Genomic DNA, 14148 nt, shown 5'->3' with positions numbered 1-14148 from the left:
CGTCTTCATTCACCTGCATTCCTGGCTCTACTTTCTCCAGCTATGATTCTCTACACCAAACCAAACGAGCTTCCGAAATAATGTTTGCTCTTGTCATCAACACCCTCCCCTGAAGGTCTCAGCCCGCCTCCTCAACTATCCCTAATCTGGCTTCTATTTTACCCCCGACTCCAACCTTACCTCCCTCATCTGTCCTGGGAATCCATCATCGATGATAAAAACTCACAGACCGATGCTTGGGTGTCAGCTTTTGGTGTAGCTGGATTGCCCATTCTTCTGGCCAGGTCCAGTTAAGGCTTTTGTCCTTTGTCAAGACTCAGCTGGGTGCTACAGTGAAGAAACAGGGCAGGGACCTTTTGCAGGGCTCTGCCACTTGCTTGGTGTCACACTGGACAAGTTACTTCCACCCTAAGTGGGGCTGACAAGACCTATCCAAGGTTATCCTACGGGGTATTTTACATGTGTGTAGGATGTGGTTGTGCTTACCCAGTTAGAGATAGTCCTAGCCTTCTGTTAACATGTGTACTTTGTGATGGGGGTGGGTTATGTGTTTTGAGACAGGGTCTCACTATGTAACCTGGGTACTTTGGAACAGGCTGGCCAGGAATCTACAGAGATCCACATGCCTCTGCCTCCAGAATGCTGGAATTAAAGGCGTATGTCACCACACACAGAAAATGAATATTTGAAACAATCTCATTATGTAGTCCAGGCTAGCCTGGAACCCACTATGCAGCCCAGGCTGGCCTCAGCCTCCAGAGTGACAGGATTGTAGGCCTGTATCACATACTCAGCATTTAAAACTTCTGAAGAGCAAGCTTCATGCTCAGTCCCTCTGTGTGTTCCTTATGCCAAATTCAATGAAAGAGTTCAGCAAATATAACAACTATACAGGGCTGGAGAGTGGATCATGTCACTTCTTCCCCCTTCACATGCAGTCTACTCACAAATTATTTCTAGCCAAAAACATCAACCATCTCCTAGTGGGTTTCCGCCTCTCTCCCTCCCTCCATCCCTTCCTGTCCCTTTTAGTGGCCACCTTCCCTTCCCCTCCCCCTCCTCCACCCGCTAGTCACTCATCCAACCCCTAACTCCCTCCTGAATCTTCTAAACTCACCCTTGACCTCCCTCTGCCATCCCAGCCTCCTCTTCGCTCAGTCAGTGTTTCCAGCCACTCCTCCAGCCCTAGTAATGGGATGGCGGCCTCCAGACTCCAGCTCTTCCAAAACCACAGCCAGCCACAGGAGGGGGAGGGAATGTCCACCCCCATAGAGATGGCAGGATAGAATAACAGGAAGTTGCCTCCCATTCCCTCTACAGCTGGAATGATAACAGCTGCCACCAAAGTCCAGAAAACAAAAGACTCAAAAGGAAAGCTGAAAACAGACCAAATCTGGAGCAGCCATGCTCAAACCAGGGGTTACACGGAGAGTAGGGGAGGGGCCAGTGGGGCAGAGTTCAGCCTCTGTCTCCCTCTTTTCTACGGAGTCCCAGCTCTCATCTGTTCTACGCTTGGATTTTATTGTAACACTGAATTTTTATAAGATAGCCTCAGGGGCTGGAGAAACGGCTTAACTCAGTGGTTAAGAGCATTGGATGCTCTTCCAGAGAACCAGAGTTCAATCCCCAGAACCACATGGGGACCCACAACCTTCTGTAACTGCAGTCAAAGGGGTCCAACACCATCTTCTAGCCTCTGCAGCCACTGCACACACATGGTGCACAGACATACATACAGGCAAAACCCCCCTACACATAAAATAAAAAGTCAGCCTGCTAGTTAGCATTGAAGCCATAGGCCTCTGTGTGTGTTGGGGGAACTCCAATCAGGACACTGTCACAGAAGAAAACAGGATGGTGAGGGTCAAAGACCCAGCACCAACCTCTATCCCAGATCACCTCTGGCTTACAGGAATGTCCCGATGTGACGCCTGTGGATCCACACTAGTTCGGTAGGTCACATGACTATTATCTGCCTAGTTACTCCGATGTTGAACCTCAGGAATTTTGCCAGGTATTATCATTATGTTAGGGGTGGGGACTAGAAGAGACTATTAGGGACTAGAAAGCAGAAGAAAGGGTAAAGTAGAACCCTACAGGACCCCTAAATGTCATATGATGCAACTTCCTGTTGGAAGAAGCCCTTCTACAGCATTTCCCACAGGAAGAGGCCCACAGAAGCCAGGAAAGTGACCACCACGAGGATCTTCATCCCACTGCGACACAGCCTGGTTTTCACACTTCCCTCTCCAAAAGCCTCTCCCGTGTATCCTTCAGTAATCCTGAACTGTCCATGAGATGAGTGTGTTGTCTTTTAAAGATTTATTTTATGTATACACGCACCTACTGAAGTTAAAGTCTCCTCAGATGCCGGAAGAGGTCATCGGATCTCCTGGACTGGAGTGACAGACGATCATTGAGTCACCATGTAGGTGCTAGGAACCAAGCCAGGTCATCTGCAGGAGTAGCAAGTGCTCTTACCCAGAGCCCTAGATCATCAGTGTTGTTCTAACGTACAGAATGAAAAGGCTTAGCAGGATTCTGAAGTGTAGGTTACTACAACACCCAGAGCAGTCTAGAACCCCACTGAGCCATCTACACCTAGAACTGTAGACAGTCACTGAGCTTTGTACCCTGCTGTGGACAAGGTCTTTAGAGGTTCAGTAACAACCTGGCCAGACTGTCCCCAGAGGATTTTGGAGTCCCCAGCTGTTTTCAGTCACATGGCCAGCCCACAGTACGCTAAACAGACAGTGAAAACATGAGTCAAAACCAAGTGTGGTTTTAGAATTCCTTCAAAAGGGAAGTGCTGCAGCTCTGCCTGGCCATCGGCATGGCGCTTGGTGACAACTGAGACGCTAGCTCTCACTAGGAACATCACTTGTCAATCCAGCCCCTCTTTCCCATAGAATCAGGTCAGTAATACTCAAATACTTCGTCCCAAGGTGAGTCTTATTTTATTTTTCCTAGCACCCTACGGTTACTCTCTAGTCATCCATCCACCAGATAAATCTAAAAACCTAGGTACATTCAATTTAAGCATTTTATTCATTCATTTATAAGTTGAAGGAAACATTCTTAATTAAAAATAAGAATCAAAGCCGGGCGGTGGTGGCGCACGCCTTTAATCCCAGCACTCGGGAGGCAGAGCCAGGCGGATCTCTGTGAGTTCGAGGCCAGCCTGGGCTACCAAGTGAGTTCCAGGAAAAGGCGAAAAGCTACACAGAGAAACCCTGTCTCAAAAAACAAAAACAAAAACAAAAATAAATAAATAAGAATCAGCTCCTTTCACAGCCTTTGATTAATGATGAGACTCAGCAAATTCCCTTAAATAATCATATTACAAACTTAATTAATTAAATTATTTTTAAATATTAGATAGTAGTGTGCATCTATAATCTCAAACAATCCAGAGACTGAGGCAGGAGGATTGCTTAAATCCTGGAACCCGAGGCCAACTTGGGCAACACAAGAAGACCCTGTCTGGGGGTAGGGTCATCGGGAAAGGGGTGGGCTAACCTGGGCTATTCTGAGGAGACCCCCCCCCAGGATAGAGTCCAGCTTTTCAATACATGGGTGCATTCCTGTTCCCCAGTCTGTGCGGATGATCTGCATAGCATCCATCCCCAGTAGGCCAAGCCTTTCCCAAGCCATCGGGTCTTTGTAGAAGTCAGAGGTCACACTCATCTGTCTGGTTAACACACCCTATGCAGAGACCTCCACTCAGGGACAACAAGCATGCTCCAACGGTGACAGAGCACGCTCACGGCTGGTGACCGTCCTTTGACTTTTTACTCACCACGGAGTTAGGTAAAGCTCCTGCTCCGTATTTCATGGTTCACTGCTAATCCAAATGTCTCTCATCTGACACTCTGGGACACCTCATTTCCTGGCCCAGTGCCATTTCTAATTCCCACCATGCTCCCCTTTGCCCCTGGACAATCATTAATTTACTGTCCCTTATTTAGCCTCTCCAAGTCTTTACTAGAATTTATCTACAAAGCCAGAATTTGCCTTTTTGAATGACCTTCAACCCAGAAACTTCTAAGAAGACTGAGGGGAAAGAGTTTTTGCAAATAGCAGATGTAAGATGAGTGGTGCACCCTTTGGTTTGAAAAACTGCTTTCATGGATGGAATCTTCCTGACAAGTTGAGACTGTTCCTGATGAATGAATCTCAGGCTGGAGAGCTCATCTCTCAGATTCTGTAACTCAGGGTTCCTGCCACTTTCGCTGTCTCCTCTAGACACTGCTTTCAGAAAAGCCTTTCCTCGGAAGGACGCTGACTCCACAGCATCTCCACTGCCAAGTAATTAGTGTTGTGGTCTGTTAAACTAGCCAGCGGGTTAAAGGAGCCAAGAGAGAGTGTCACAGCTATTATTTAAGTGTGTCTCTCTTTTAAAGGCTTTAAACCACCATGCTTCTATTTCACCTTAGAGCATTTCCATGTGCCCCTTGGCTGCTTGAATTCACAATAAGATATAATGTAATTACCACAGACATGCCTTTTCTATTACAAGCTGCCATTTCTGGAGAGACAGGAAAAATTATCACCCATTCCTAAATCTTAAAAAAGTGTAAGAGTCACCACCTGTCCTTTGGTAAAATTCAAGTCTGTAGCCTGAGCTGTAAGGCCTACATAACTCAGAACCTTGGGTTTCAGTTTCTCCAACTGTAAATGAGATGTCAGGAGAGAGAAAGGCAGAGTATGCCAAAGCATGTGAAATATTGGAAGCTGTGACCCCACAGCTTCCTTCTAGCAGTCTAAAATGGTTCATTATATAGGATCCCTCGGGTAGCATGCAGACAATAACTACAGATGTAATGGAAAATAAAGTAACAGTAAAAATGATGATAGTACTTTTTCTTTTTGAGAGAGAGATAGGGCCTCACTGTGCAGCCCTAGCTGATGTGTGTAGACTAGGCTGACCTTGAACTCAAAGAGCTCTACCTGCCTCTGGAATAGGAGTTGTGCACTACCACACCTGCCCTCCACCCTGTTTTCCTTAACTTACCACCTTTTAAAAAAATTATTTTTACATTTATTTATTTGTGTGTGGAGATCAGAGAACAAGCTGTGGGAGTCAGTTCTCTCCTTCCACCACACAGGTCCTGAAGATGAAACCTGGGCCATCCAACTTGGCAGCAAGTGCCTTTACCCACTGAGCCATCCTGCCAGACTGCATGTGATTCTCACTTGACTCAGACAGTTAAGTGTGAGTGAAACCAGGAGAACAAACATGGGATCTCAGAAGTCCACACTGAATCGTCACTAATTGGCCCAATCAAGTTTTCTCGAAAGACAATGGGTGTGAGATCTGAACACCAGACACTAGAGAAGTAGAGTAGCTGAGGCAAAGACATAAAGACAAGCAATGTACTGACCCACAAGTAGGCAAGAGTGTGTGGTTACAGAAAAAGAGATCAAAATAAAGTGGTTAGTGACTGGAGGAGGGTCTACGATCCCACATAGACCACAGGGTGGTCAGAAGTCACGAAGCAGAAGATGGTGTGGGGTCTACGATCCCACATAGACCACAGGGTGGTCAGAAGTCACGAAGCAGAAGATGCTGTGGGGTCTACGATCCCACATAGACTACAGGGTGGTCAGAAGTCACGAAGCAGAAGATGCCATGGGACTGATAATAGCTGCTGCAGGTGCAGTTGCAATATAACAACAGTAACCAAAATGATAGTAGTCAAAGTCAATACATGCCAATTTTAAGTCTTTTTCATGTATTAACATGAATTCTTTAATGTCTATCTTATTTCCTAAATGGGTAAACCAAGCTTAAGTACTTTTCTGAGGTCACAAAACCATGAAATAACCTTATTCCATCTAGTTTGGCACTAGAGCCTGCAAAAAGGTAGGCTGTGACACAGCAGAGGGGCTGGGAAGCGTGTGCCATGGTCTAGTTCCCCTGAGGCTCAGAGGCTCAGTGCCTTCCTCCGGTTCTCTCACCACGCAGATTGTCTCACACCCTTGTCTATCAGCTGGCATGATCTGAAACCCTTGAAAGAGCTTTAACCTATGGCTCTAACGAGGTGTATATGTGGGAGTGTTTCACATTTCCCAAGAGCCACAGACTGGACAGAGCCGAATATTTCTATCCTGAAGCGATGAGAAAATTCTTAAGACACAACCTGATGACCAAGACCTTTTGTTTCTAATCTTATTTCCTGGTGACTTTGTTTTGGGTCAGCCTTATTCTGTCTTGGGGTCTATTTTGTTGGACATTACAGTAGTTCAGAATATGACTACAACGAGTAATTATCATTGCATATTAATTAAATGTCATTATATTAATTACATGGCCCTGCTCCACCTCATTCTTTCCATCAGCAACTGGAGTGAAGCAGCTGTGATTACAGCCCAGTGAACAAAGACCAAGAGAAAGGGAGCCTGGATGTCATTTTATCTTCCCATAATCTCCCACATCAGCAGCCAGGTCACTGAGGGTCTTGAAGGAGCTAAGATTACGGTGTTATAACTAGAGAGAGAACCAAGTCAGGGCATATCTTACTACTATCTTATTTCACTAAAAAGAAAAAAAATCTCTCCAACAACCTTGCTTTGCTTTTATGAAGTAAATTTGTGAGAAGGCACCATGGAGACAAAGAAAACACTGCTTACTTATAAAGTTATTTGTAATTTTCCGAGCTTGCCTGTCAATCAAAGGAGATAAGTTCATCCTCTTGTGAGGTAGGAAAAGACTTGGATGTAGCTTAGCCCTTCCTGAGAGAGTCTGAATTGCAAGTAAGTTGCCAAGAACCACCATGAAAGCTGCTAAAATGCCGGGGGAGGTTTAGTTAGACCTTTATGTCTTATACTAAAAACTATTTCCATGGAATAGTATCCTCTAAAAGAATTTTCGTTGGCCATTTCATTCTAATATCCAACCCACTGGCTTCTAAGTAATTTTAGAAAACAATAAATATGAAATTAATTTTCCTTGTCCAAAATGCCACTCAAAATCCCCTGACTTTCTTCACGTCCTTAGGAGTATTCATTTTCTGAGCTCATTTTTATTTGTCCTGCCCTATTTTAAGGCCCAGGGCTGTGTTTGCTTCTCTTCTAAAGCTTTATTTATTTATAGAATAAAGGAGTCATATGTGTGGAAATAATAACACCTTTGTCAGAAAGTGCCGGGATCCAAAGCCCACTTGAAGTGGAGCATACTTCCTGCGTAGTAGGCAAAAGCCAGAGAAGAGAAGGAAAATCGCTGTTTCCCTGTGCAGAGGCCCCCAGACTAGAAGTAAGCAAGGCAGTAAGCATGGGCTCTAGTCACTCCAACAGAATCACTGCGCCCCACCATTCCCTGCTCTCAGACCCACCTCATGCACCCTCCCACATCTTCTAGCAGCTCTCCGACCATTCTTTCTTGGAATCCTGGGACCTGGGCAATGCATGAGAAACTTTGAACAATCTTTGTGGTCACCCTTTCATGTTCTCTGATAGCTTATCTACAACCTTATTTAATCAACTCTAAAGTAAGTGGCATCATTACCACCACTTTCAGGATGACGAAACTGAGTAGAACCAGCTTTGTGGGCAGGCGATGTGTGCAGCCATCCAGGGACACCCCCACCCAACAGTTTAGAGAGCATCCCATATGGGGTAATACTCTGCAATACCGTCTAACACTCACGTGCTGGCCTGGGACTTACTGTGTAGCCCAAGTTGGCCTCAAATCCTAAGCAGTTCTTCTGCTTAGAGCTCTGCAATCCTGGGATTATGGTTATAGGCCACCATACCTGCTTGTCTTGAAATTCCTAAACCTCTTTTAACAAGAAGCTTCACACTTGGTTCTGAGCCTGCAAGCCATGTCACTTGTCCTGCCTACAAGGGTTAGGTAACTTTCCCCAGGTCACTCAATCACTTATTTTGCCAGACCCCAGGAAACTTCACTGAGTGGAAGTTACACAACAGAATCCGTTTCTCACCTTTCTGGAGACTTGAAGCCCAAGGCCAAGGAGATCTGATGTTTCCTGACACCTCCCTGACTGACCTGGCTGCCCTTTCTTGTGTCTTTACATATTCTTAGGGATTGGATCCACAATAATGTCCTCTTTAATTACCCCTCCAAAGTCCCTCATCTCCAAATACAGTCACATTCCAGATACTATGGTCAGGGTTTCTAGGGCAGCCCATAGCAGCCAGTAAGAAGGGAGCCTCGAGAAATGTCCCTGTGTTTGTTTGCAATAAACCCCATGTGAGGACAGAGCTTTTATCACTAGAGTAGAAATGAAGGCACAGAGAGATCTGCTCTTGCTGTCTTGATACAAGATATGAGCAAAGCTTGAGTCTAACCATGCAGTGATGGGAACCTCAGGGCTGAACCTGCTCTGGGCATCCGCAGCATCCTACAGACATGACTGCCAGAGAGATGTCCCTCTACAATTACAGGTTCTTGGGTTGTCTGCTTTTGGAAGATTTCAAAACAGTGCAGGTGATTCTGATTTGAGTTGGGGTCGGGGTCGGGGGTGACACTATTACATTTTTACTCACAAGCTACACAAGAACACCTCTGTGGACTGAACCACAAGCTGTGGTCTAGTCTATCTCAGGCTCAGCTGGCTCCAAGCTGCAAGCAGGGAGCAGGGAGTTTGCCGAGACAGCCAGGGATTAAGGTAGCTCTTTGAAACGATAAGACAGGAAATGAATGCTCAGTCTGGACGTGGACAGTGTTTCAATGTGGAGAGAGCTGAAGTCTGGACTGATGATCTGGGATGATCCTGTGCTGAGAGGCAAGGAGGGGAGGACATGGGTTCTTCTTTGGAAGTGTTCTTGAGTGACAAGTGAGCAGAGAAGGCATCTGCTCTGCTTTCCTCACACACACAGGGGAGCGAACAGGTGACAGGGACATACAGAACACACTGGCCTACCTGGCTCTGCCATTTGGGGCAGATTACTTCAGCTCTGCAGACCTCCGTGTCTGTTTAGCACCCCGATGCTTCCTGGTTCTACTCTACCACTCAGTTCAGGATCAGTGATGAGAATAAATGTTCTTTATACACAAAGACATGGCATAGAATTTTCATTTATGCTTCATTCTTAATTACTGTAATGTGATCTTAATTATTGTAATGTTATTATAATTTTCTATTGTAAAATTTTTTCCTGGGGGCTAGAAGGTTTGCTCAGCATTTCAAAGTACATACTGCTCTTTCAGGAGACCTGGGTTAAATTCCCAGAACCCACATGGAGGCTCACAAACACCTGTTACTCTGGTTCTGTGAATCTGGTGTCCTCTTCTGGCCTCTATGGGTACTGCATGCATGAGGCGCACACACATACACATAAATTTAAAGATTCTTTTATTATATATATAAAAAAAATCATGCTTTAGTAGGGGAAACCAGACTGCATCTTCTATGACTGATCGGTAAACATCACCAATGAGGAGCAGGTGTGTTTTGCCCAACTCAAGAGATAATACCCTGAAAAGATTTTTATACTATTTAGCTAATAGAATAGCTAAAAAATATACAATCTGAGTCCAATCATTTGGAACCATCATGCAAGCTCAAATGGAGAGGCATTCTGTAAATAACTAGATCACTCTTAAAATGACAGGGGCATGCTCAGCAAGGACTGAGGATGTTATACTCACATGCACAGATGAAAAGGGCATAGCAGCTATGATCAGTCTGTGTGGACTGAAAAAAACTTAAAAGACAGGACAAGACTATAGCGCATGTAAATGTGATACTGAACTAGATCCTATATGGAAGAAAATTCTATACAGGACAGTTTTAAGACAATTGCTAAAATAACATGGATAGTAGAGAAATGTGTCAATATCAAGCTTCCCCTGTTTTATAATTATACTGTTGATCTGTATAAAATATCTTTGTTCTTAGGCTATACACCTGCTAAATATAATGGAAAGAAAGGTGTGGCATATGCAGTTTCAAATGAATACAAAAAAATCTATTGAGAAACACAAATTAAGAGATAAAATGTGGCAGAAGGTTATTTTGTGGATCTGAATAAATATGTGAATTCTTCACTTTATTTTTTGAAAATTTTCTGTTTGATATTGATTTAAAATGAAGGGGGGGGGGGATATGTACATGTGAGTACAGTGCCTTCAGAGACCAGAAGAGAGCATCAGACTTCCCTGGAGCTGGAGTTCCAGATGGACGTGAGCTGCCTGATGTGGGTAATGAGAATCAAGCAAGAGCTCTTGTTCCTAATCGCTAAGCTGTCTCCTAACTCCTTAAGATGAAAAGCTTTAAGAAACAACACGTCTCATTGTATACAATTTTCTGATGAAGAAAAAGAAATCAGTTGCTGTCGTGCTGTGTGGGACTACTGTAAAACTTCCCAATTCTCTGCCCCTCTTTGTGTCTCTGGAAAAAAAATGCTAACGACTAACTCTCTTGACAATCCTGGCCTTCACGTATTTTTCCAGGGGTCTTAGAGTGCCTGGGAAATGGGACTTCCATATGAGTGTTTTGGGCGGTGCTCAAAGTGGAACCATAAAGAGCATGTTGGGAATGGGGTTGAGAAGACGGAGAACTTATAGTATGATGGCAATCACAGTACAGGCGTCAGGTGATCCCACAGTTAGTGCTGGCGCCTGGGTGACCCTCCAGAAAAATGTGCCCTGTATTGGTCACGCAGACAAGTCCCACAGAAGGGGACTGTAACCAAATACCTAAGACGATAGGGAGGAAAGATTTGTTTTACCTTACAGTTTGGGGGGATACAGTCCATCAAGGTGGGGGAGGCGTGGCAGCTGGAACAGGAAGCAGTTGGTCACATGGCCTCTGCAGCCAGGAAACAGAAGGAGATGAATGCTGGTCCTCAGCTCACTTCCCCGCCCACTTCTAGTTACGCTCCCAGCCCATTGGATGGTGCCACCTACATTTGTGGTGGGTCTTTTCCTCTCTGAAACACTGCCACGTACACACCCGGAGGTGCGCTCAGTCTCCTAAGTCAGGTCGACACTGAAGATCAATCTCAGAGGGACCCAGGGTGAGGCAGCTCCTCGACCAAGAGCGGGTGAGGGAGGACCCGACCACTCCGCAGCCAACACGCTTGGCAACCAGGGACCTCCTTCCACAGGGAGATTAGAGGACTCCAGCACACACACAACTGGAGGCAAAGCGTGACTCTAACCTAACTTTGAATCCAAGTTCAAAGCTCTTATTACTACAACACACTTGCGTCGCTCAGAAAGCACGACACGCAGAGGCGGTGAACACTCTCCTTACAGTCCCAAACCGAGCACGTATTCATACAGTGACTCAGACATTTTTAGCTAACAGTGTAGAACAATGCTGGGCTCAGCAGACCGTGGCATTAAAAGTTCTGAAACAAGACCAGAGCCAATCAACCAAGACCAGCCAGCTGCACTGCCCCACACCCCCAGTCACTCTCCATGTTACAAGGCTCCACAGTTTCTCTCCCTCCAAAGAACTGAATTTTCTACCTCCAGCTGTCCAGGGTGAGAGGCTGACAAACTGAAGAAAAAAAAAATACCACTTGCATCTCAAGGATAATCTTCCCCTAGGAACAAAATTCTCAGCTTTGTCAAAATCCCAAGAAAAGCTAATCACAGAAGTCACTGAAATACTAACTTATCCTTTAAGATAATCTTAAAACAATGCTTGTTATTTGTGCTATATGATTATCACAAGAGTTTGAGCTTTATGTGAGCTACTTAACCTTAAAACTTCCTTTTAGGGTTCACAAGTGAATCCTCTGGTATCCTATCGAGTAGTGAGAATTAACCTGAGAATTACGAAATGCATACACCAAGTCCTGTCCGCAATCTGGTCTGCACAGGCCCTTTATCAGTAAACAAGTCTGTATCCATGACTTTAAAAAAATACACCGCGAAACCCTGGGAGTGTTCACTGTTCCTGAGCCTGGACTTTTTGTGTGTGTCCTGGGAATTCCCTCTCATTCCCACCAGGCCCTCCTGCCCCACTAAGAAGTTAGTCAGCTCCCGATTAGTGTTGTGTGCCTCATGACTAATCTGTAATCCAGTTAGCTTTTGTCTGGAACAGCATGGTAGCAATTTGAGCCCTGGATCATAAGAGTTGTCTGGGGGATCTGTTAAAACAGGGGCTTTGAAGGATCAGGACTTCTGGAGGTAGAGCTAAATAAACGTGTAACCAAATGCTTCTATCTGGAATTCTGTGGATAGCTAGTCCAGCTACTCACAAACCAACTACATTTCCAACAACCAATAAGGTTTTGTGGCTATAGAATACCAGCATAAAAGATATTTGGGGCTTTGAGACACTTCAGGGGGTAAAGCACCTGCCACACTACATGCCGGGGAACATAGGTGTGATCCCCAGAACCACAAAACCCTGTATGAGAGGAGCACACCTGTAATGCCAGCGCTCCTTCATCAAGGTGGGCAACAGAGACGGGAATGGCCCAAGGCTTCTGGCCGGCTACCAGCTAGTTTTCAGTACACACAGCAGCAGAGACCATGAGAGATACTGCATCAACAAGGTGGAGGAGAAACAACTCCCAAAGCCGTCCTCTGACCTTCACATGCATGCTCACAGGTGCACACGCTCACATTAACATGCATGCACACACACATATACACATAAACATACTCGCACATGCACACACAAACACACTCACTCTCATACACTCACACATACACTCAAACACATATACACATGCACAAACTCACACACAAACCCACACATACACTCATATATACATACAAACACACTTGCATATACACATTCACACCCACACACAAGACTGTCTCACACACACACACACACACACACACACACACACACACAAGCGCAAATTGTTTATGGTAACATTTGCAGTTTTCCAAGGCCGTGTGCGTATTGTCAGTCTATGCAAGTAGAAACGGACTGGGTTTTGCAGCAGGGATCCATGTGTACGCGGTGTATTTGAATGGTGGCAACATGAATGCAAAGGACCGAAATGCTCAGTTTCGAAAAGTTGTATGACCCAGCGATTGCTGGAATGTGAAATCAGAAATTTAATGATGGAATTGCAAGTTATCTGAAAGATATAAATCAAGCATGGTAGTACACATCTGTAATCCCCATGCAGGAAGCACAGAGGCAGGAGGATTGCCACAAGTTTGACACCAGCCTGGTCTGCACATCAAGGCTATCCAGGGCTGCATAGTGAGATCCTGTTTCAAAATACAACAACAAACAAATAACCTCAAACAAACAAACCAGAAAAACAACTTCCAACTTTAACTACGTTTCTTTTTTCTGGGAGGATTTCCTCTTCTCTGTCATAAAAATATCCATGGTTCAACTCAGCTGTAAGGACTGGGACCATATTCACAACCCTCTCTGCCCATTCCTCTTCATCTGTTACACAACCACACACTGTAGAGTCTGCCCCACCGTGTCTACCTCTCCATCACTTCCTTTTCGTTCCCGACACTGCCTCTTTAGCCCACCAGACCCCCGATGGGCTGTTTGCTTTTGGAGACAGGGTCCCAGGCTCCTCTGACTTTGTATGAAGTTGAGGATGATTATGAACTTCAGGTCCTCCTGTGCCTCCCCCTAAGTGCTGGGATTATAGACATGCACCAGCACACCTGGTTTCACACGTTGCTAAGGACTAAAGCCAGGGCTTCATGCACTCTGAGTAACACTTCACCAACTGAGCCGATCCCCACCCCCTAACCAATGTCTTACACACCATCTGCCTACCCACTCCAGTTACAATTCTACCAGTCTTGCACAGCTCAGTTAGAACTACTTCTCATATTAAAAACAAACATAGTTCCTCATCACCTGCAATTAGGGATGAAACATCAAACTGCCCTACATTACTTAGAATTCTTTTAATTGTAAGCAACAGAACTAGATCTGACTGGTTTAAGCAGAAAAACAGAATGGACCCACTCACACACACACACACACACAAAAATCCAAACATCTCAATTCTTTGCATACGTATTCTTAAAATTCTCAGAGAACATCTGACACAACACACTGCACCTCGTGTGTGTGTGTGTGTGTGTGTGTGTGTGTGTGTGTGTGTGTACCTGAGCATGCCTGCATGCAAGCATGTATGTACATGTTTGTGATTATGTTCATGAGTGTGCAGGCCTGTGCATGCTGCCTCTTAGTCACAGAAAGGCAGGAACATCATCGGAAGGTCCCCTTG

The sequence above is a fragment of the Peromyscus californicus genome, unplaced genomic scaffold (assembly GCF_007827085.1).
Source record: "Peromyscus californicus insignis strain IS unplaced genomic scaffold, ASM782708v3 Scaffold_6__1_contigs__length_162567912, whole genome shotgun sequence".
Taxonomy (NCBI): domain Eukaryota; kingdom Metazoa; phylum Chordata; class Mammalia; order Rodentia; family Cricetidae; genus Peromyscus; species Peromyscus californicus.
Note: the sequence above shows the minus strand (reverse complement) of the source record.